At 40.6% G+C, this 22,277-nt stretch overlaps 1 protein-coding gene across 1 annotated transcript in view; it reads left to right on the top strand.

Annotated features, from left to right (window-relative positions):
• otud7b (OTU deubiquitinase 7B) overlaps nt 1-22,277 on the top strand; it is a 63,667-nt gene that overhangs the window by 400 nt on the left and 40,990 nt on the right. The window lies entirely within an intron of this gene.

Here is a 22,277-nt window from a genome sequence, read left to right as displayed (position 1 = left end):
AGAAAGTTACAGAGCTGTGTGTTATCGGTGCATGAAGCCTGAACGCCCTCAAATGCGTTTATGTAAGCATGTGTATTGTTCGTAGATATTTTGTTCCAATGAATAGTCGTAGCCGTAAGGGCTTCTCAGGGTCAACCTTTAGGACCGGGTAGCATTAGTAGCACATAGTTTGATGTGATAGGAATGTGTTTCCGCTCGGTGATGTTAAATGTACTGGTGATCATTGTGTTAGCCGAGCAGAACAAACCAATGCATGTCAAAGTTCCGCTCGGACTACATGGACATGTTGGGGCTGATTTGTTTGGTTTCTTGGCTTAATGCATCTAAATGTTCTTACTTGGCTTTCAAAGTGCCGGTTGTCACCATCCAGATTATCTGAGCTGGGTTTTTATTTAAGGTGCAGGAGTGATGTAACGTTGACTTAGAGCACCGGCTTAGACCCAGCGGTTCACCGGGAAACGTCCAGTGGCGTGGAATTCACCACAGAGGAGTTCATGTAGGATGGATGAGAAGTGTGTGCTTGGCTGGGAGGAGTCAGTTCCACACCAGGACCGAACACCTCCTGTTGACGACTCAGAACCGGAGCCGGTCACAGGGTTCATGGGTCTGGACTGGTTTGGAAACTGGGATGAGGTTATTTCCAATGAGCAACATGACAGAGGGTTGCATTACACTGTGGCTTCAATTATTCAGCTCCTGTATTTATGTGGGCTTTTGTTTGTGAAGACACTGGGACAGACAGTCAACAGGGCAGGACAGACAGTCAGCACGGCAGGACACAGGTTCACCCTCATTTCCTGGTCCTGCATCACAACAACTGTGTGTTGTTCAAATCCAGTACATGGCTCTGGTAATCTGAGTGTATGTCGACACCATGGTCGACAGTAAAGGGACTAGTGAGGAAGGGTTCAAGTAAAGTTAAAGCAGTGTTTTTCAACCTTGGTGTCCCGACCCCATGCAGTGTCGCCTGAAATCTCTAGTAATTGATAAAAATAAACCTTCCTAATATAAATCTGTGTTGAGTTGACAGAGTCAATCCCAATCCATACCAGATAAACTGAGTCTGAAATTGCAGCACTGTGGTTCTGTTTATCTGTCAAATGTTCATTGTGGTCGGTTTCAGATGCTGCAGCTCTTTCATAAGTCATAGTTTGAGTTATTGTTTGTCCAGTATTAATTGTCCTCCTTGTAAATCCAAGCTGGTCTGACTGTACATATCCTGACCAAGGAAAATCCAATTCTGCCTTTGTGCAGTAATCTACACCTGGATTTACTGCCGCCGTCCACAACAATATACATTATATAGACTAAATGTCCTCTTACATTAACCTGGATTGAAACAGAGGATAGAAAACTATTACAGGATCAAAAACGAATTAATTTTAGCCAAAAAACAGTCTCTGTTTTGAATGCGTGGGGTCGACAGAATGTATGATATTAAAATGTGGTCAGGAGTAAAAAAGGTTGGAACCAGTGGGTTAAAGTAATGGCTTGCATCCCACCCAGAGCCCCCACACCTGTAGGGGTTGGTCCCAGGGACCCATCCAGGCTGGTGTTGGACATGCTGAACACACCAGAGACTGGCCCACCCTGAAAACACCCCTGTTGATCAGAGCCAGTCTGGACACCAGCTCCCAGCCCGACAATTGATGTGTTTTACATGTCGTGTGTGTTTGTGTGTGTGTGTGTATTACGCCACATTCTGTCTCAGTGGCTGATGAGTTTGGCTGCCAGCTCAGGGATCCACAAGGCATTAGGCTAAGAAGATGAAACAGACCTCCTCCCTCTTTATGAGCAGTTTGTGTGAGGAAGTGTGAGGTTGCACTGTCAGGCTCATTATGCCGGGTCCTCAACACTTCAAGGAATGTATCGATGCTTCCAGCAGCAGAGTGCACCTCAGGCAGGTTTTAAGGAGCGTGTGCATCGGCCCCTTCTAAACCCAGGTTCCAAATGGGCAACATTCCAGCAGACCATTTTAATGAGCATAAAACCACTGAAACCACTTCAGCTTGCTGTTATTATTAGAATTATTTGTTGGACCATCTTAATTTTCTTTATGAAAATGACCAACCAGGTTTTACACCAAGATCTCCACCAGTAATCCCACCTGAGATAGGATGAGGATCAGTCATTTATAGACACTAGTGATATACGGAAGTAATGTTCAGTGTTACCAGATGGGAAAAGTATCGTACCAGAGGCTTTAAATTATATTCGAAATAAAATTATCATATGCATAACCTACCGTGACTAATTGCAGGACCGTGTTTTTTATGTTGGTGTCTTGTCTGCTTGGATTTTATCAGTGATGTTCAAATTCAGATGAACGGGTAAACGTGTCCATTATCCCTTTCCCTGACTGACTCAGTGGCACCGTCTGCCTTTGTAGTAAAACCCAGTCGAGACTATCTTAATGTCCCATTACCGATGGGGGGAAATCCTACATGGGCCTACAAGGTTAAAGGTGGGGTAGAAGATCTAGGAAAAACAGTTGGAGCAGCTGCATTTTGAATAGAGCCTGACCGATTGATCGGATTATAGCTGATCAACGATTAATCAACATCGGCCAATGTGTAACCAATATATTAACTTTTTTTGCTGCGGAGATTCTGTTGCTCGCTGCTCCTGTGTGTGTGTGTGTGTGTGTGTGTGTGTGTGTGTGTGTGTGTGTGTGTGTGTGTGTGTCAAAGAGTTAGAGCAGGGGTCGGCAACCCTGGTCCTACAGAGCCACTATCCTGCATGTTTTAGATGTTTCCTTCTTCCAACACACCTGATGGTCATTACCGGGCTTCTGCAGAGCGTGATGATAGGCTATGTTTGATCAGGTGTGTTCGAAGGCGGATACATCTAAAACATGCAGGATAGTGGCTCTGTAGGACCAGGGTTGCGACCCCTGAGTTAGAGGAATAGTGAAGCCTTTCAGCTTTCACCTTCACTTCTGACACGTACGCGCAAAGCTCAGTTTTTACAACTGTGCGGACTCGGTGTCACACAAGGTAGGATGGCGTAAATGTAGGAAATTGGTACGCTCAACTATGAAACTCAAACATCTGCGGACAGGTGCGCACAGAGTTTGCACCATGCACCGTCACACCATCTCTGTGAGAGCCTGAGTTCACCTTTTGGTTTTCAGTAGTTATGAGTACTTCATATTCCCTGCACAATGATAGTAAGGTGACTCCATCCATTAGCACTGGGCCCATCCCTGGTCTATTTGTTGATATGCATGCATTTCATTATTGAATAGCTTGTGCAACCGGTAGCTTATCTGCGAGACCAAGTCTATTTTATGGTAGTACAATGTTGTTAGTTAAGTTAAAGTTAGATAAGTTAATAGATTTCATGTAAAACTAGCACCAAACATAAGAATCTAAAGATAGCCTAAAGCATAACATTAGCTAACAGTCATCTCCGTCCTTCCATATGTCTGTATGTACAAAAACTTTGGCAGGGACTGAAGGCCGAGGGTTTTCAAGTGCGCACATGTTATATTTGAACATTTTGAGTAGGGGTGTAACGGTAAACGTCATACCAAACCCCCCTGCGGTTCGGTACGAGCATGTACCGTGGTACGGCTCATTGTCATTTTCAAATGTCATTTCTGGACAACATGTGTTTATATTAGAGCTTTGTAAGACGATTGACTTATGGAATTACTACTGTCACTGGTTGGAGCTGACGCTGGCGGAGCCTGGCTAGAGCCGGATGTGCTGCCGTGGAACCCCAGCTGTACGCTGCACCCAGTCCATTTGACTTTACAGAACTCTGATCCAGTTCCGAGTAAGATCTCATCTATGCTCTACATTAAAGGTGTGGGAGACTTTTGTGACCAATTTTTCATCATATCTGTCCAACCTCAGTCTATCCTCAGTATCACGAATCTGCAAGTCTTTCTGTCATTACTCACCTGAATCTCTTGCATTACGGTGAACAGTTTCCTTAGTGCCATCCACTATAACACAGGTCCAGTTTATTTACAAACGAGTCGGGAGGTCACTCAGGAATCTTTGGAATTTTGTCGCGACGTGCATTGTGGGAAGTGAAGGCTCACGCAGCCACCTTACAGCGGCAGCTGGAACAGATACGATCATAAATGGCAGGAACTCCCTTTCTTCTATGCATGTTCCTCCAGCCGTTTCTGCGTGTTTGTTTCATCCATATAATACCATATGGTTGCGCTGCTACTGCTGCTGTCAGGTGGCTGTTCGAACCTCTGTTTCCCACAATGCATGTCATGCCAAAATTCGAAGATGCCTGAGTGATCTCCTGGGTCGGTTTGTAAACACACAGTTTGTTTATGGTGGATGGCACTCACCGTTAGTCCACCTGTAGTAGACCCCCTGTCCAGTTAATCCACCTGTAGTAGACCCCCTGTCCAGTTAGTCCACCTGTAGTAGACCCCCTGTCCAGTTGATGTCAGTGTGCATATTAATCAGTCAGTGTCCAGTCTTGTCTCGTTGTTTTGCTGACTTTAGCCAAAATCAGATGCTACTTTGCTAGTGCAAAATGTGAAGACAGCCGAGACTCCTTAGTTATTTTAAAAAGCCCAGTAAATGTGATGGCATTGATAAATGTGGTGAGAAAAGAGGGACTGATGCGGTGAGGGATGACGGACAAGCAAGGGATACTCCAGTTCTTCTTTCATTTGGTGTTATATGTATGCATGTTCTACCTTTCATGTGTTATTTGATGGTATGTCCATTTGTGCACAGATCTGTGGTTCACAGAACCTGAACCCTGACCCTCAGTACATGGGATTTGACACTGCGTGAACATACACAAGGAAAGCTTATAATGTCTACAGATAACACACCAATTAAAAGTGGCATATATAATTTTGCCAGTCGTGATATCACATTGGTTTATCAGCCAGCAGCAACTACAGTTGCTGCATCATTGAGATGTTTTTGAACATTAAATACAACTAAATATATGTCATTATCATTAAAAAATAAACATTTGAAATGACGGATAGTAATGTGTTATGACGGAATTTTTATGACCCTGTTCGTCAAAATGACGGACAATAAAAATGTCTAGCGCAACCTCTGGTTTGCAGTCCAAGGAAATGGTCGTTCATTCATGGTTTGTATAGTATAGAGTAAAAGTGAATGCTGACCTTTTTCTTCAGTCCTGTTTGGACAGTGCTGTAGTTTCCCCTCAGTGTCCAGATCTGTAAATCCACCTGCTGTTGTGTGTGTGTTTGAGCAGCTCAGTGTTTCAGTGTATGACAGTGTATGACACCCCCACCCCCCAGGTTTATCATCTGGATTGAAAATCACAGAAATGTGTCACATACGAGCTGAGTTAGTGAGAGGTGTTTGGAAGCCAACCACTGTGCATCTGTGTTACATACAAACTCTATGTTCTATTTTTATGTCTTCAGTTCTGTTAAACGGATCAGGTCAGAGCTTGTCGATACTGTGGTCTTTAATTATTTAGCCCTGGGTCCATTTAGTGCCGGGTTCCGGTACCCGTCCCTGTTCCATACTACTCCACTGTCATCAGCCTGCGTCTTTGGTTATTGCTTTGATTCATGGACTCCTACTTTCCAGCTGTTCATAAGGTTGGTCATAGACGGGTCACATGGACATGAAACCAGTGGGACCTGGTGACATGGGCTTTACTGGAGCTGTGTGTTCCTGTGACACATGATGGTCATATGAGGACTGGGTGAGGAGCAGAGCTGAGTCTGTCTATAGTTTCACAAAACTGAAGTAAACACTGTGGAAATGTTTACAGCTAAAGTTTACTTAGGGGGTCAAATGAGTGTCCATTTTTGTCAAAAAATAAAGTTGGAAGAAATACATAGAACTGTGTTGAAATAATGCTAATACATTTGTGCAGAGACTACTGATATTATTTGACAGTGGGAGCTCTATTTTCAGAAATATTGGATTTTAAATAGCACGTGTATGTGAAAACTTTTGCTGGTGGACGGACGTGACATTTGAGAAGGGGGGGGGGGCATTGAAATTAATATATTCAGTATAGAACAGAATATAGCATAGAATATAAAATAACACAGAATAGAAGAAAATAAATTAGAATAGAATTCTTAAAATAGCATTAGAAAGAGCATAAATAATTGGTGGACGGACGTGACATTACCCATGATGCTCTGGTCAGTACCAGTACTTTATTAGGAATAAACTTATAGACTTACTATTGCTAATTCTCCTCTTCTTCATAAATGTTGGTATTGTGGATCTAAAACAATCCCAGCTGACATAAAAACACTAAATGTGTCAGTGGACGGATGTGACATGGTTGTTGTGGATCCCATCATACTGATGCTCTGCAGCCATGTCAGCGTTTACACTAATGATCCCTGTGCAAAAACCAGGATCATAATTATTTATTGTATCGTTTAGCATCAGACTAAAGAGGAAATAACAATATAGAATTGTTATTTCTTTATAAAAATGCTTATTATTAGAAAACCGTGGATTTAAAAAGTGACGTATGACATTCTTCATGTATGTATTGGTGTAACATAAGCAGGATGGATCAGCACCATACTCCAGATTGAACCTGTACAAATAAAACATGTGATATGGAGGAGAGAATCTGTGAAGAAAAACTGGGGAATCTAAAAGAATAGAAGATTTGTTTTTCAGGTAAATTCAGTTAAAGGTCCCATATTATGCTATTTTTCAGTCACGTCATATAGGTCTCAGAAGCCCAAAAACATAGTATTTAAGTTTGTTCGCCCCAAAATCATCCTTTGTTCGGAGTTTCAGCAGTCGAAAAAGTCATTCTCACCAGCCCTCCTCAGAACAGGCTGTTTCTGGGCCTGCTTCCGGGTATGCAAATGAACGCATCTGTCCACGCCCACTCCTCCTCCCTTGTCTGGGAGAGGACGCGGCTTACGCTAGTGGTACTACACGCTAATGTTGACTGTGAAGCTATGGCTCGTCGGGACACAGTAGTTCAGCCATACCAGTTCGACCCAGAGTCTGACCCAGAAGGAGAGGCTCCTGATGAGGTCCCGACTCTGCGGCTGCAGCAGGACGTTTCGGAATGGTTAGTCAACAATATAGCATTTCGGAATGTTGTTTGGTACATGACCATCAAAGATATAATCCAGCCACTTTTTTCGGAGAGGCTCGGAAGTGGGGAGCAAAAATAAACTTTCGTGTTGGTGTGTGCAGCCAACAACACCACAACTTGCGTGTCTCGCCTTCGCCATGTTTGTTGTCCAAGAGGTACTTTGCCAGGGTGGGGCTCGCTTTGCCAGGGTGGGGCTTACCTTTTCATGCAGGGTGGGGGCACAGTCAGGGGGAGGAGTTAAATCCGCTTATTTCGTCATAAGCGGACCCAACTCAAACTCGGCCGTTTGAGCAGGCATTTTCACAAAATGTGGTGTAGCAAGGCAGGGAGGAAACAGACAGTTTTCAAATTCGAACCTCATAATGGGCTACTGCAACACACACTACTATAAGAAAACTTTCACAAAGTGAGATTTGCATAATATGGGACCTTTAAAATATAACTTGGCCGTTTGTGACATGAAAATATAGCATTAATTGTGCTGAAATTGGACGTTTTTGAGCTGAAAACATAGTTCATATGAGCATCAACATGTTGAACAGAACTGAAATCCTGTACATTTGCAGAACTGTCATTTACCAACACAAAGTTCCTTTGGGGATTCACTGAGATTGATTTCTTATGCACAAAGACAGAAATAAGACCTCTAAGCACGTTTTAGCTGTTTAGTTTTTTTCTGGGAAACGCTGTAAGTCTGGAACATTACAGTTGTTTTGCATGAACTCTTGTGCATGCATAATACATCTCCGATGAGGTCACTGAGCCTTTTTGCGCCGGATGATGTGGCTGTTTGGACTGCCTCAGTGTAGATAGTGTTTCACAACGTTACCTTGTTGTTTTAGCAACACAGAAGGTATAAAAAAGTAAGTTCACCTCCCTGGGCCGCTCTAAACAGCTGCTCACTACGGCTGTGTGTCAGGGATCCAGTGTCGGTGCCAAGCCCATTTACACATGACGCTGTTCCCATGGGATTTCTCCAACACAGTCCCATTAATAAGTAAGTAGATGGTGCTTCTTCAGGTTAGTGGGACAAACACATGACTTTTGTGTCAAGTGTTCACGTTCCATTCAGTATTGCACTTGATGCACTTCTGAGACTAGGAGGAACACCGAGCCCTGGTCAAACTCTAGACAGAGCCAAGGTTATTATCATTAACGAAAACTAACGAAATGACGAAAACTAGAATTGTAAAAACATTTTCGTTAACTGAAATAAAAACTGTAATTAAAAGAAAAAAACAATAACTAACTGAAACTGTATTGTGTGCTTACAAAATGAACTAAAACATATAAAAATTCTTGATAAAATTCCCTTCATTTTCGTCTTTGTCAATGTCGGATTGATGGTTCCCTCAAGCAATTTTAGCTGCTGGCACCATATGATATTTAATGGTCTGTCATAGGGCTGAACGATATGGACAAAATTTCATATCTCCATATTCATGCCAGATACCTTGATATTGATACGATATGATATGATTATGGGTTTGGTGAAAACCAAGCATTTTTCAGAAACATATAAGTGTCATAATACAAAAGAATGTGGAAAGTGCAGTTTTATTTATAAGAACTCACTGCCAGTCATCAACATTAACATAAAGTATGAATAAATGAAATTTGTTGTGACTTCCAGAGCTGTACATGCAGGGTGAGCACAGGGGAAATCTATATCGTTTATATTGTTGCTTTTTCGATATTAGTATCTTGAATGTTCATATCTAGATATCGATATGATAACGATATATCTTTCAGCCCTAGTCTGTCACTTCTTGTCACTTGTGGTTTACGGTTGTCTTCTCATCCCCACTCTACCTGGAAACATGGAGACTTGGGAGAAAGCAGCAGAGTCCTGTCTGGATTTATTTGAATTCGACGGTGTGAAGAAGAGAAAAGATATAAAAAAAACTAAACTAAAACTAAGCATTTAGAAAATAATGAAAACGAATAAAAACTAGACAACCTCGTCTAAAAATTAATTAAAACTAACTGAATTAGAGGAAAAAAAGTTAAAACTAGATAAAACTAAACTATAATGAAAAATCCAAAACTATTAGAACCTTGGACAGACCTACTGCTAAAGCCTGGGTGGATTCATCTGTGGTTCAGAGGAGCTCCGTTCAATGTCATTTCTGTAGGTGTCAGTGCTCATAAACGTCCTGGACAGGGGCAGATGTGGGCTCAGCGTGCTGCTGCTGCTGGTACAGCTACAGTCAGATGGGATCAATAGGTGGCTTGTCTCTGAGTCTGTGTCCAGACAGAAACTCATAAAGTGTTTGGAGCCCCACCCTCCCCAGCAGGGCTGGGTGGCTGCCAGTCTTATGACACAGCGCCCAGCCGGTGTCCAGGGCTGTGTATGTCCAGGTGGAGAGAAGAGCCTGGAAGGGTCACATCTACCTGGGTGAAGAGACAGCGTCTCTTTGACCAGCCTGTACTGGACAGGTGACCTTCACTCCATGGGTTTGGACAGCGTTGACCTCCTTCACATGGCTCCAGTACAGGATCGAAGTGTGTGAAGAGCATGGGACCGTTATATGAGAAAACATGTGGCATTATGGCGCCATGGGAGCCATCCTAATCCCATACAGCAGCAGAAGCCACTCCCCCAACAGGAACCGTGGTCCGTTCCATAAAGGTCTCCTCTAGGGATTTAACAATATGAAAATTTCATATCACGGTTATCATTATTATCGCAGTATTGTTTAAATTGTGCTCAAAATGTTCAAAAAGTACTAATACACACACTGAAATAATTTAACCAAGTTTTATTTTGAAAACTAATAAATAGATAAAATTAAATAATAGCCACAATGTACTTTCTGTTACCAGAAACATTAAAATATTAACATGTAAACACTCAAATATACAAATGTGCATTAAAGATGTCACCTTATGGCCACTGTTTGACCATTTTCCATATCAAGTTTGAGTTGTTGGAGTTTCTTTTTCATAGATAGATAGATAGATAGATAGCGCCTGGAATGCTGCTTTGTCTCAAGGAAATGAGCAGTACCATTAGTTTTCAAAGTGCGGTAATCAAACACGGCTATCAGGACAATTAGAATTTAAACGGTAATACTAACCGTCTGGAATTTTACCGCGGTTTATAGTTAGATCGGTAATCGTTACATCCCTAGTCTCCTCACATGTACAGGAGGGAACTTAGTGATTGTGATTCTTGTATTCATTATCCACATTGGACGGTGTGTGGATGCACATGGGGCTTCTTCAGGTGTGGTGTTATGTTTTTCCAGAACCAAAACCTTTCTTTTTGTCTTAAATGTGTGTAATTCTGCTTGGATGTGCATATGTTTTCTTGTAGAGATAGACCCAATTAATCAAGACAAAAAAAATAAACAAAACAGCATAAGAAACGCTGGCCTCTGCTGTGTGTGGGGGATTGTGTTTTCTTTATACAATATGGCTAACTTGTGTTTTTGTTGTGCTCAAAAATACTTTAATGTATAATTGCCTAATTCATATTTTGGTTTTGTGATATCTGCATAACTTTCCTCCCCTAATGTTGCTGCTTCATTTTGGATCACTGGCTATGACCTGAAATAATATGACTTAGGCAATTATGCAGTGAGGCTAGCGCTAAATTTTTTCATCTATTTTCAGTTGTGAAAGAGAGGATGCTGCACTCTCCTTAAAATGGTGTCTGCAGTATGGTCTGCTGCTGATTTGAATGAAGAAATGTCAGATATTATAGCTTTAAGCAGTGTTTCCCCTAGAAATGTGTGTAGCAGCGGTACTGTGTCGGTAACCTAGCAACACTAGTGGGGGTCTGGGGGCATGGTCCCCTGGAGGAAAAGTTGCAAAATAACGTTTTAAATTGTGACTTCTGGAGAATTTTGTGGAAAGAAACTGGACAAATTGCAACTTACCAATCACCAGACTCAAGTTATCTTAAACTAGTTCCTTCGTTTAAAGACCATTTTGTATTGATTTTCAGACTTAATTATAACAAAAAGACATGAGGAAATAATAATGGTGTGGCACTGGTAAAGATTTAATGGTATAGGCCACACCTTCCATTTGCACATTTGGAAAAAAAAAAAAAAAGGGAGATGTCGTATTGCTACTGTTTTGTCCCTCGACACTTACCGTAGATGTAGTAGGACTGATGCATGATGGGATAGGCCGTAGGAGAAAAACTGCATGTCTGCAAGTGAATGTACAAGTGTCAATAAAGATGACGCTGAACTCGGAAAAGATGGTTTTGATTTAATGCATCACAGAACATTTCAGCTAAAATTTACGTAGGGGGTCAAATGAGTGTCCATTTTTGTCAAAAAAAAAAGTTGTAATAAAGTCATAGAAGTGTGTGTAAATAATGCTAATCCATTTGTGCACAGACTACTGATATTCTTTGACAGTGGAAGCTCTATTTTCATAAATATTGGATTTGGAATAGCACGTGTATGTGAAAACTTTTGCTGGTGGACAGACGTGACAGTGGACGGACGTGACATTACCCATGATGCTTTGGTCAGTACCTGTACTTTATTAGGAATAAACTTATAGACTTCCTATTGGTAATTGTGCTCTTCTTCATAAATGTTGGTATTGTGGATCTAAAACAATCCCAGCTGACACAAAAACACTAAATGTGTCAGTGGACGGATGTGACATGGTTGTTGTGGATCCCATCATACTGATGCTCTGCAGCCATGTCAGCGTTTACACTAATGATCCCTGTGCAAAAACTAGGAGCACTATTATTTATTGGATAGTTTCATCATCAGACTAAAGAGGAAAGAACAATGTAGAATTGTTATTTCTTTATAAAAATGCTTATTATTAGAAAACCGTTGATTTAAAAAGTGACGTGTGACATTCTTAATGTATGTATTGGTGGAACATAAGCAGGATGGATCAGCACCATACTCCAGATTGAACCTGTACAAATAAAACGTGATATATAGGAGAGAATCTGGGGAGAAAAACTGGGGAATCTAAAAGAATAGAAGATTTGTTTTTCAGCCCAATTCAGTTCAAATAGAACTTGGCCGTTTGTGACATGAAAATATAGCATTAATTGTGCTGAAATGGTTCATTTTTGAGCTGAAAACATAGTTCATATGAGCATCAACATGTTGAACAGAACTGAAATCCTGTCCATTTGAACAACTGTCATTTACCAACACAAAGTTCTTTTGGGGATTCACTGAGATTGATTTCTTATGCACAAAGACAGAAATAAGACCTCTAAGCACGTTTTAGCTGATTTACAACTGCACTCATGTTTTCTTGGTGTGTTTGTTTTTCTGTTTGTGACCCGGATTGACCTACTGACGTCCACTTCACTTAGACAAAACACATTTTACTCTGTGCCCATCAGAACCACATTTTCGGTCCCCTAACGCTCTGATTTTGGGTGTGAACATGTGGGCTGGTTCCAGATTAGGCGTGGGAACTGGCACCGTCATGGTTCTGTAGGTCTGACAACGCCGCTACAGTCTGCCCCTGGGTCTACGGTGGTTGTGTTCCATTCTACACGGATTCCACATCGTTTGCTTCAGTAGCGTAGGCAGAGAGGGGGTGGGAGGAGGTTGGTTATGCCGCCTAAAGCAGCAGCCATGTTGGTGAACTAGCGGCTACCGACGTCTAATGAAGTGTTACCCATCATGTTACTTCAAAGTCAGTGTTTGTTTTTTGCAGTGGTGTGGCGCTGCTGCTGAATGTATTTAGGAGAAACCCTGCTTTAAGGAAACTGTCCTGTGGAAATGACTGTTATCGGTGATGGTTTTGGTTTGATAATTGTAGAGCTGCGTTCATTTTTTTATGTCATTATTTCTGAGCGTTTTTGTCTAAACCTTGTCTCAAACTGTAGAATAATAGTGTTCATCCTCATAGGACCTAGGACAGTCTGGTCTGCAGGGTTACACCTTTATTTAAAGTATGTTGCAGCTGAGTAATGAGATTTACATGCCAGTTTCATCCAATGTGCTAGAAGACGTTACGCCCCCCCCCCGCCTGCCTGCCCTGCTGATCCAGGACAGCAGGAGTAATCCCACACAGGCCTGATGTGAGCCTGTCAATTAGGATGACATCACAGTGAGTGTGACGTGGTCGTGGTGCTGCGAACACGTGTGCATTCACATGAGCGTCAGGCCGGTGGCTGTGTGTCAGTGTTTACGTGGAGCTCAGGCTGTTGGCTGCACATACTGGATGGATTAGCACCAGTCCACCACATCTGAACACTGAATACAACCTTCTAGTGGCAATTCTTGGATTATTTCACTTCTAACTTTTTTGAGCTTCCTTCTGTTGAACTTGTGCTTCGCAAACACGGAGCAACTTCAGTCCAATAGGAGGTCCAGATCCACCAAAGTCAACATCAACATCAGTGTCATTTATAAAAGTTTCAACTATCATTTCACAAATAGACTCATTTTTTTAGTTTAAGAACTCTATTTTATGGAATGGTTTATAACATTTCAGTATCACTGTAGCAAAAAAGATATAAAGATATAATCAATATAAAATGAAACCTAAAATATGTAAATGTACTATTAACTTTAATAATAATATTTGTTCAGACTCATATATGTAAATGCACCATTAACTTTAATAATAATATTTGTTCAGACTCATATATGTAAATGCACCATTAACTTTAATAATAATATTTGTTCAGACTCATATATGTAAATGCACCATTAACTTTAATAATAATATTTGTTCAGACTCATATGTGTAAATGTACTATTAACTTTAATAATAATATTTGTTCGGACTCGTATATGTACAGGGTGGGGAAGCAAAATTTACAATGAACATTTAGTTGTTTTTTCTCAGCAGGCACTACGTCAGTTGTTTTGAAACCAAACATATATTGATGTCATAATCATACCTAACACTATTATCCATACCTTTTCACAAACTTTTGCCCATATGAGTAATCAGGAAAGCAAACGTCAAAGAGTGTGTGATTTGCTGAATGCACTCGTCACACCAAAGGAGATTTCAAAAATAGTTGGAGTGTCCATAAAGACTGTTTATAATGGAAAGAAGAGAATGACTATGAGCAAAACTATTACCAGAAAGTCTGGAGTGGAGGAAGCAACAAAAACGTACCAAAGCTTTTATTAAAGCTCTCAAATCCAAAATCCTAAAGGATCCAACCAAATCCATGAGAAAAATGGCAATTGAACTTGAGGTAGACGACAACCGTTAGAAATGCAGTAAAATAGGATTTGAAGTTAAAATCTTACACAAGAACACCAAAACACTTGTTGACAACAGCAACAAATCCAACTTCAGCAATTTTTGGGAATCATGTTTATGGCCGCCTTCTAGCCCAGATCTAAACCCTCTGGATTCTGCTATTTGGGGCGTTTTAGAACATGCTACCAATAGAACATTACACAGCAATGTCGACTTTCTTAAAGATACTATTAAAGAAGAATGGAAGAAGTTGTCACCTGAATATTTGAGGAACACTTGCGCAAGTTTCAGGAAGCGTGTGAAGGCAGTTATTGAGAAAGAAGGAGGACACATAGAATAAAAACATTTCTATTATGTAAATTTTCTTGTGGCAAATAAATTCTCATGACTTTCAATAAACTAATTGGTCATACACTGTCTTTCAATCCCTGCCTCAAAATATTGTAAATTTTGCTTCCCCACCCTGTAAATGTACTATTAACTTTAATAATAATATTTGTTCAGACTCATATATGTAAATGTACTATTAACTTTAATAATAATATTTGTTCAGACTCGTATATGTAAATGCACTATTAACTTTAATGATATTTATTCAGACTCATATATGTAAATGCACTATTAAATTTAATAATATTTGTTCTTGTATCAGTGATATTTTCAGTCTGTGAATCTGTTGAATTAATTCTTCAACAGTACATAAATATTCAAAGGTTCTGTTCAATCCAATTATTAATCAAATATTCTCTGCTATTATCTGTATGTATTACTTCAGTTGTAATAAATCTGTTCAATAAAAGTTTAGGATCATATTTGTTAGACCTGCACGATATATCATTTGAGCATCATCATCACGATGTGTGTGTGGGCAACAGTTGCATCACAGGTCCTGCGATGTTGGAGGCAAATGAACTGAACATGTTCTCATCTAATTTCAAGGGTACCTGACACACACTGCTCACAGCTATCCACCAGTCCCATTCATTCTTAAGCAGTTTGCTGAAGCAGACCACGCCCCTGCACATACAGTGAGTCACTAGTTCGGTTTTGCCGTTTGGGGCAGATAAAGGTAACAGCCAAGTTACTGTACCATTGGAAGTTCTTTTAGTTTTTTTTTTAAATAAAATGTGTAGTGTCTCAGTTTAGTTTTGGATTTCACTTTAGCTTCAGGGACATAAGTATTTCCTGTTTCATTTTTTTTTTTTTTATTAGTTGTACGTTTTACTTTGTAGGTGTTTGTGAGTTCTAGAAGCTGACAGACATTAAACAGGATGGAGTACTAAACTTGTTTATTACAGATTCCATATTGGGCAAAGCCATTTCATTTAACACAGCCAATTTTACCTGGAATCCCATAGTAGTTCCATTAAAGTTTTTTAGTTTCCATGTTCTTTTAATTTATGGTTAACAAGGGTTTTATGTGATTGGATTTAATATGTGCTTTTTAATGATTTAGCAGTAAAGGTCCAAATTCAAACAGACAGAATACCTTTGGTCTGTCTGTACATACACTGAGGTAACACGTCGTTAGCCTCAGAGCATAACTGTCTTTTGTCATATTTTGGCCAAATTGTGATATCTGCGTAACTTTCCTCTCCTAACACATGCTTTCTTTTGCATCATTGGCAATGACCTGAAAAACTGTGACTTAGGCAGTGAGGCTATGAGGCTAACGATGTCATCTCTTTGAGCTAACAAAAGCACAGCAGTTCTTATTTTGGTTGTACACTAATGAAAACGTAATTATGAATATTCTGTTCTATTCTTATTGTTAAGATTCCCCCAATCATTTGACTTGTATTCTCAACACCATCATTTTGTCCCATCAGCTCAGATAAATCTGTGAATGTTCACAGAACACTTTTAGCATCGTTAAAGCATCTTTTTTCTCAGTAATTGATTTCTTGTCAGCCTCGGTTTAAAGAGCCATTGCTCTGCCTGTTTTGGTGCAAAAATTCCCTTAGATCAGGTGTTTGTGGTGACCATGGAAACCCAGGGGTCCTGCAGTCTGTTTGTCTTCATCTCATCTGGTTTTGTCCAAACTTTCAGCAGTAATTAAGTAGGTTTAAAATCCTGTTGAAGTGAGGGAACTTTGAGTGTGTTCATAGTACTTGTCATAAGTCGGAGTTAAATTTCCCAGCCTTTGCTAATGAAGACGTGGGCAGTGCTCAGATGGTTTGTAAAAGTCCATACAGAGACTGTGAGGTGTGAAGAAGGCCTCTCATCCACAGAGGGTGGAGTTTAGCTTGGCTGATGTGTCATGAACTCAGATGAACCCACAGTGTTCACCAGCTCCAGTGGTTTAAAGGTTAACTATCCTTGGACAAACAGGAGAACACAACGGTCAGACAGCCACGGCCTTCAACTTCTGGAGTTTGGTTTGACACCATCTGTTCTATTTGATGTTGACAAATTTCTGAATTTTATAGAAGGAAAAGTCTATCTATGGATGGATGGATGATCCATCCATCCATCCATCCATCCATCCCTACCTACTGTTTCCACTAATCCTTACCACCACACCATAAATTTCATACAAAAAAAATCATCACCAGACTTATTATACTTAAGTATAATATATAATAGTCCCGGACAAACATCCTGCCCACTCAAATGAAAGTTTGCGAAAATTCAGGAGATAGGGAAAAGGTAAATGAGCCTGAGGTTTCACTTGTCCTTCTACAAAGTACAAGCAGCACGTATTGCACCACAGGTCTTCAATAGATGGATGGAGTGGAGCTGCAGAGGTCTCCCCATGTGGTAAACCTGGTCCGGAGCCAGTGAAGGACCAAATGCTGGTACATATTTAGTCATATTATGTTGTGTTCTGCAGTGTTTGTGGATCAGCTTCTCATGTTCCATTATATTGACCTTTTCTGTTGGATTAGTGAAGCTGTGACTCTGAGTTCAGTGGGTCCAACCCCACGTTGGTCCAGATACCGTCTGAATAAGGCCATACTTCACTTGAAAATTAAAAACTTGAACTGCACATTCTCTGTATAAGGCACCACTGATTTCTGTCCATGTTATTTTTCCTATAATTAAATATGTAAATGTCTCTGTTGTCAGTAGTTAATGGATCTAAGGCCATGTAACATTTCAGATGCACCTTCAGCAGCCCAAGTAATGGACCTAAACACATTCATTGGATAAATGGACAACTGTTTCTGGGCCAGTCCTTCAGATATAGGAAGCCAAAGGTTAGGATGTGTTTTTGTCTTTCTAATGGGTCAGTACTGCTACTAGCAGCTGTAAGTGTTTCACAGTGACTTAGAGTGTGTGTGGAGTTTTGAGCCGACTCAGGGAACAGTAGCCTGAGTGAATTCAGTGAGTTTGGGTTCATGCTCGGCTTCACCACAGCATCAACTCTCACTCTTAGATAAATGCTTGTGCTCAGAGCTGCTGAACATGGCTGTGGTCACTCAAAGGCTGAACATGGCTGTGGTCACTCAGAGGCTGAACATGGCTGTGGTCACTCAAAGGCTGAACATGGCTGTGGTCACTCAGAGGCTGAACATGGCTGTGGTCACTCAGAGCTGCTGAACATGGCTGTGGTCACTCAGAGGCTGAGCATGGCTGTGGTCACTCAGAGGCTGAACATGGCTGTGGTCACTCAGAGGCTGAACATGGCTGTGGTCACTCAGTGGCTGAACATGGCTGTGGTCACTCAGAGGCTGAGCATGGCTGTGGTCACTCAGAGGCTGAACATGGCTGTGGTCACTCAGAGCTGCTGAACATGGCTGTGGTCACTCAGAGGCTGAGCATGGCTGTGGTCACTCAGAGGCTGAACATGGCTGTGGTCAGTCAGAGCTGCTGAACATGGCTGTGGTCACTCAGTGGCTGAACATGGCTGTGGTCAGTCAGAGCTGCTGAACATGGCTGTGGTCACTCAGAGCTGCTGAACATGGCTGTGGTCACTCAGTGGCTGAACATGGCTGTGGTCAGTCAGAGCTGCTGAACATGGCTGTGCTCACTCAGTGGCTGAACATGGCTGTGGTCACTCAGAGGCTGAACATGGCTGTGGTCACTCAGAGGCTGAACATGGCTGTGGTCACTCAGAGCTGCTGAACATGGCTGTGGTCACTCAGAGGCTGAACATGGCTGTGGTCAGTCAGAGCTGCTGAACATGGCTGTGGTCACTCAGAGGCTGAACATGGCTGTGGTCACTCAGAGGCTGAACATGGCTGTGGTCAGTCAGAGCTGCTGAACATGGCTGTGGTCACTCAGTGGCTGAACATGGCTGTGGTCAGTCAGAGCTGCTGAACATGGCTGTGGTCACTCAGAGCTGCTGAACATGGCTGTGGTCACTCAGGGGCTGAACATGGCTGTGGTCACTCAGTGGCTGAACATGGCTGTGGTCACTCAGTGGCTGAACATGGCTGTGGTCACTCAGAGGCTGAACATGGCTGTGGTCACTCAGAGGCTGAACATGGCTGTGGTCACTCAGAGGCTGAACATGGCTGTGGTCACTCAGAGGCTGAACATGGCTGTGGTCACTCAGAGGCTGAACATGGCTGTGGTCACTCAGTGGCTGAACATGGCTGTGGTCACTCAGAGGCCTTCAGGTCCCCTTTAGCCCTGATGTCCCGTCCTGGCCCACCTGAACCGCTCCTGTCTGGACATGGATCTGCTCTAATTCTGGGGTTTCGATCCTGTTCCATTCAGCAGAGCTCATCCAGAGGTGGATGGGTGTGTGCTCCTCTGTCTGGGTGTAGACATGAAGACCCAGCTCAGACTGATGACAGCTGGTCCAGTGGTTATGAGGGATGTAACGATTACCGGTATAACGATAAATCGCGGTAAAATTGCAGATGGTTAGTATTACCGTTTAAATTCTAATTATCATGTTTATGCATTTGGCAGATGCTTTTCCAAACCTTCCAAACCAAAATCATGATAACTGTGTTTGATTACCACACTTCTCTAGAGATAACGCCTATGTAAAGATCTGCTTTTATGTCAAATATTTGAGTATAGTTTAATTTATTACAATTTAAATTGTCTATACCTAATATTTGGAACCAATATTCACTTTTAAAGTCTTTGAAAAGGTTCGTGAAGCATCTGTGTTATTTACGCCATAAATTATATACATTGTTCAAATCTGATTTTATATTTTTTGTTTTTTGTCCTTTTATGTTTTTATAGTAGGTTAAGGTGAAAAAATAATAGACAGATGATATAGATGAAGTTGTGCTGTAAAAAAAAAGATCCCAAACATGGGTATAGCAAACATTTGTTTCTATAGTATATAAAGGCCAAATCAAAAGGACTGAAAAACGGACAAAACAGGCTCAGACCACTAAGGGTTAATATTTGAATGTTTCTGCAACAGAAGGGACATTGTGCCAATTATTTTATGTTTGTTTTTTGTTGTTGTTTTTTTAATACAACTTGGTTAAATTATTTAAGTGTGTGTATTCATACTTTTTGAACATTTTGAGCACAATTTCAACAATACCACGATAATAATGATAAGTGTGATAATTTTGGCCACAATAACCCTGATATGAAATTTTCATGTCCTTACATCCCTAGTGGTGACACTGGCTCAGGGTAACGCCACCGTTTGATCCTCCATGTACAAACTCATCAGCATCTGTTTTCACAGATGTGAAGTTGTGTTTACACAGCTTAAATACCTGTTCTCATGGAAACTCATGGTCTCCGTTTAACTAATCCGAGGTGAGTAGACTTCTGGAGATGTACTGCAGTGGTTCATATATCTGAGCTGTGACTTCATGAACTGATGCAGGAGCTTCTTTAACATCCATCAGTTTGATAGAACCATAAACACTGGACTGAGTTTAATGGATGAAGGTCATATGGTCTTATGAGTCCAGACTGACCCTATTCCAGAGGTGGTGGAGTGATTACCCATCATGCCACAAAGTCCAGACCTGATACCTGCTCAGAATCTTTATGATGATTGTGCAGTTTTCCAACTTTCACCTCTCATCAGATCTTGGCCCAAAATGAGCTCTGGACAGAAATAAATCCCATAAAGGATGCTAATGCTATGATTTTACACACTTTACTTTTACATACTTTAATTTTATTTTACACACTTCAATTTTACACACTTTAATTATACACAGTTTACTTTCATTTTGCACACTTTCATTTTACACAGTTAACTTTATTTTTACAGTTTAATTTTAGTTTACATAATTTTACACGCTTTACTTTAACCTCGTTAGACCCAGGAAATGTCAGCAAAATACAAGCTTTTTTTGTTTTTTTATTAATATTATTATTATTATTAGTACTATTGTCGTCATGCGGCGTCCGGCAGCGTCTGTTGTCGTCGTCTGTCGTCCATTACAAAACTTTCAATTGTCTTCTCCGAAACTACATTTCTGATTGACTTCAAACTTGTTACACAGCTTCTTTATGATGATGTCAACAAAAGTTAGTGAAATTATTTGGATCTGGATCTGATTCTGGATTTGGTGCGACTTTGATAAATGTCCCCATTATCAGAGATAGGAAGTGGATGGATGCAATAACTCAGTAAATCTAAATGATATTCAGTGTAAATTTCTCCAGTCCAGCCCTGATGGGGAGATGACCCAAACATAATGTTTTGATTGATTTGATTCTGTTGGGTTTCTGTAAATTGGCTTAGAGTCTGGTTTTTGACCAACTCTATATATAAAGTGTCATGAGATAACTTTTTTGTTGCGATCTGGCGCTATATAAATAAAATTTGATTGATTGAATGATTTAATTGGTTTTCCCCTCTAAGTCGCTTTGGAAAAAAGCGTCTGCCAAATGCATAAACATAAACATAATGTCCACATGCTGATCAGGATCTTCTTCTGGATCTGGAACTGACGCAAAATTTAACATGGGCTCTTATGGGGAAAACATTTCAATCATCTTTTTCTCCCAAACTCCAGTTCTGATTGACTTCAGACTTGGTATACAGCTTCTGTATGATGATGTCAACACAAGGGATTGAAATTATTTCAATCCGGATCTGATTGTGGATTTGGCGTGACTTTGACAAATTTTCCTATTATAACAGATAGGAAGTGGATTGATCCAGTAAATCAGTATCAATGATATCAAGTGTGAACTTGAATTTTTTACAGATCTGATTGGAATGTGACCAAAACATGGGCTATTTTTGTAATAGAATAAATACACAGAACTGGGTGATAATGAACGGCATCTGGATACATTTCCCAAAGTTTTTAATTTGGCTGGTAAGATACAAGGCCATTGGTCCAATTTTTAAATAAGTGTCTATATTGGAAACATCATGATGCAACAGTTTTTTCAGATGCAATTTTAAAAATTTTTATGGAATGTCCTTTGTGGTGGACATTTTTTTTTTTTTTTTTGTATAAAGTTGTGAAACTCTTGTCCACAAATGTGGACAGAAAACCCATAGCTGGGTCTTAGGAGGTTAATTATACAGTTTACTTTAATTTTACACACTTTGCTTTAGTTTTACACACTTTACTTTTATGCACAGTACTTTCACAGTGTTTTACATCACAGCACATTTTCCATTTTCAGTAGATGACATGAAATGTTTGCATGTAATTAAAGCTGCCACGTCTTCAGCAGTCCAGTGGAAGTTCAGTGGTTTTATTGATTAGTCTTCACTGACTGGCTCTATTAGCTTTTCCTTTGTCCACAGAAGTGGTCATTCTCCAATTTGCTGCATTGATTTTGGAGTTATAAACCAATAAGCATGGAAAACAGAGAATGGACAGGAAGTGATGGATAGTAGCCCCACAGTTAATACATATTACATGTTGTGTTGTGTGTCACAGCTTTGTGTCAGAATATTAACCCTTTAAGGCCAGACACGGCAGTTCACTCCTTCAGTATGTGTTCTTCCAAGCTGCTATAAAGAAAACATTGAAAATATACATTAAGATATTTATTTTATTACACTTTTTTTGCTTGTGGCAGCAAGTTTCTCCCACATTTACCAAAATGTTAGCATTCCAAACGGACATGCTGAGTTTGGTCTGTTTGCTGAAGTCTGTCATGTCCAGTATCGATGTAAAGCTCTGAGTCTCCGGTACAATGCCGTG

Source organism: Sphaeramia orbicularis, chromosome 16 (assembly GCF_902148855.1).
Source record: "Sphaeramia orbicularis chromosome 16, fSphaOr1.1, whole genome shotgun sequence".
NCBI classification, from domain to species: domain Eukaryota; kingdom Metazoa; phylum Chordata; class Actinopteri; order Kurtiformes; family Apogonidae; genus Sphaeramia; species Sphaeramia orbicularis.
Note: the sequence above shows the minus strand (reverse complement) of the source record. Positions and strands in the feature narration are given on the sequence as shown.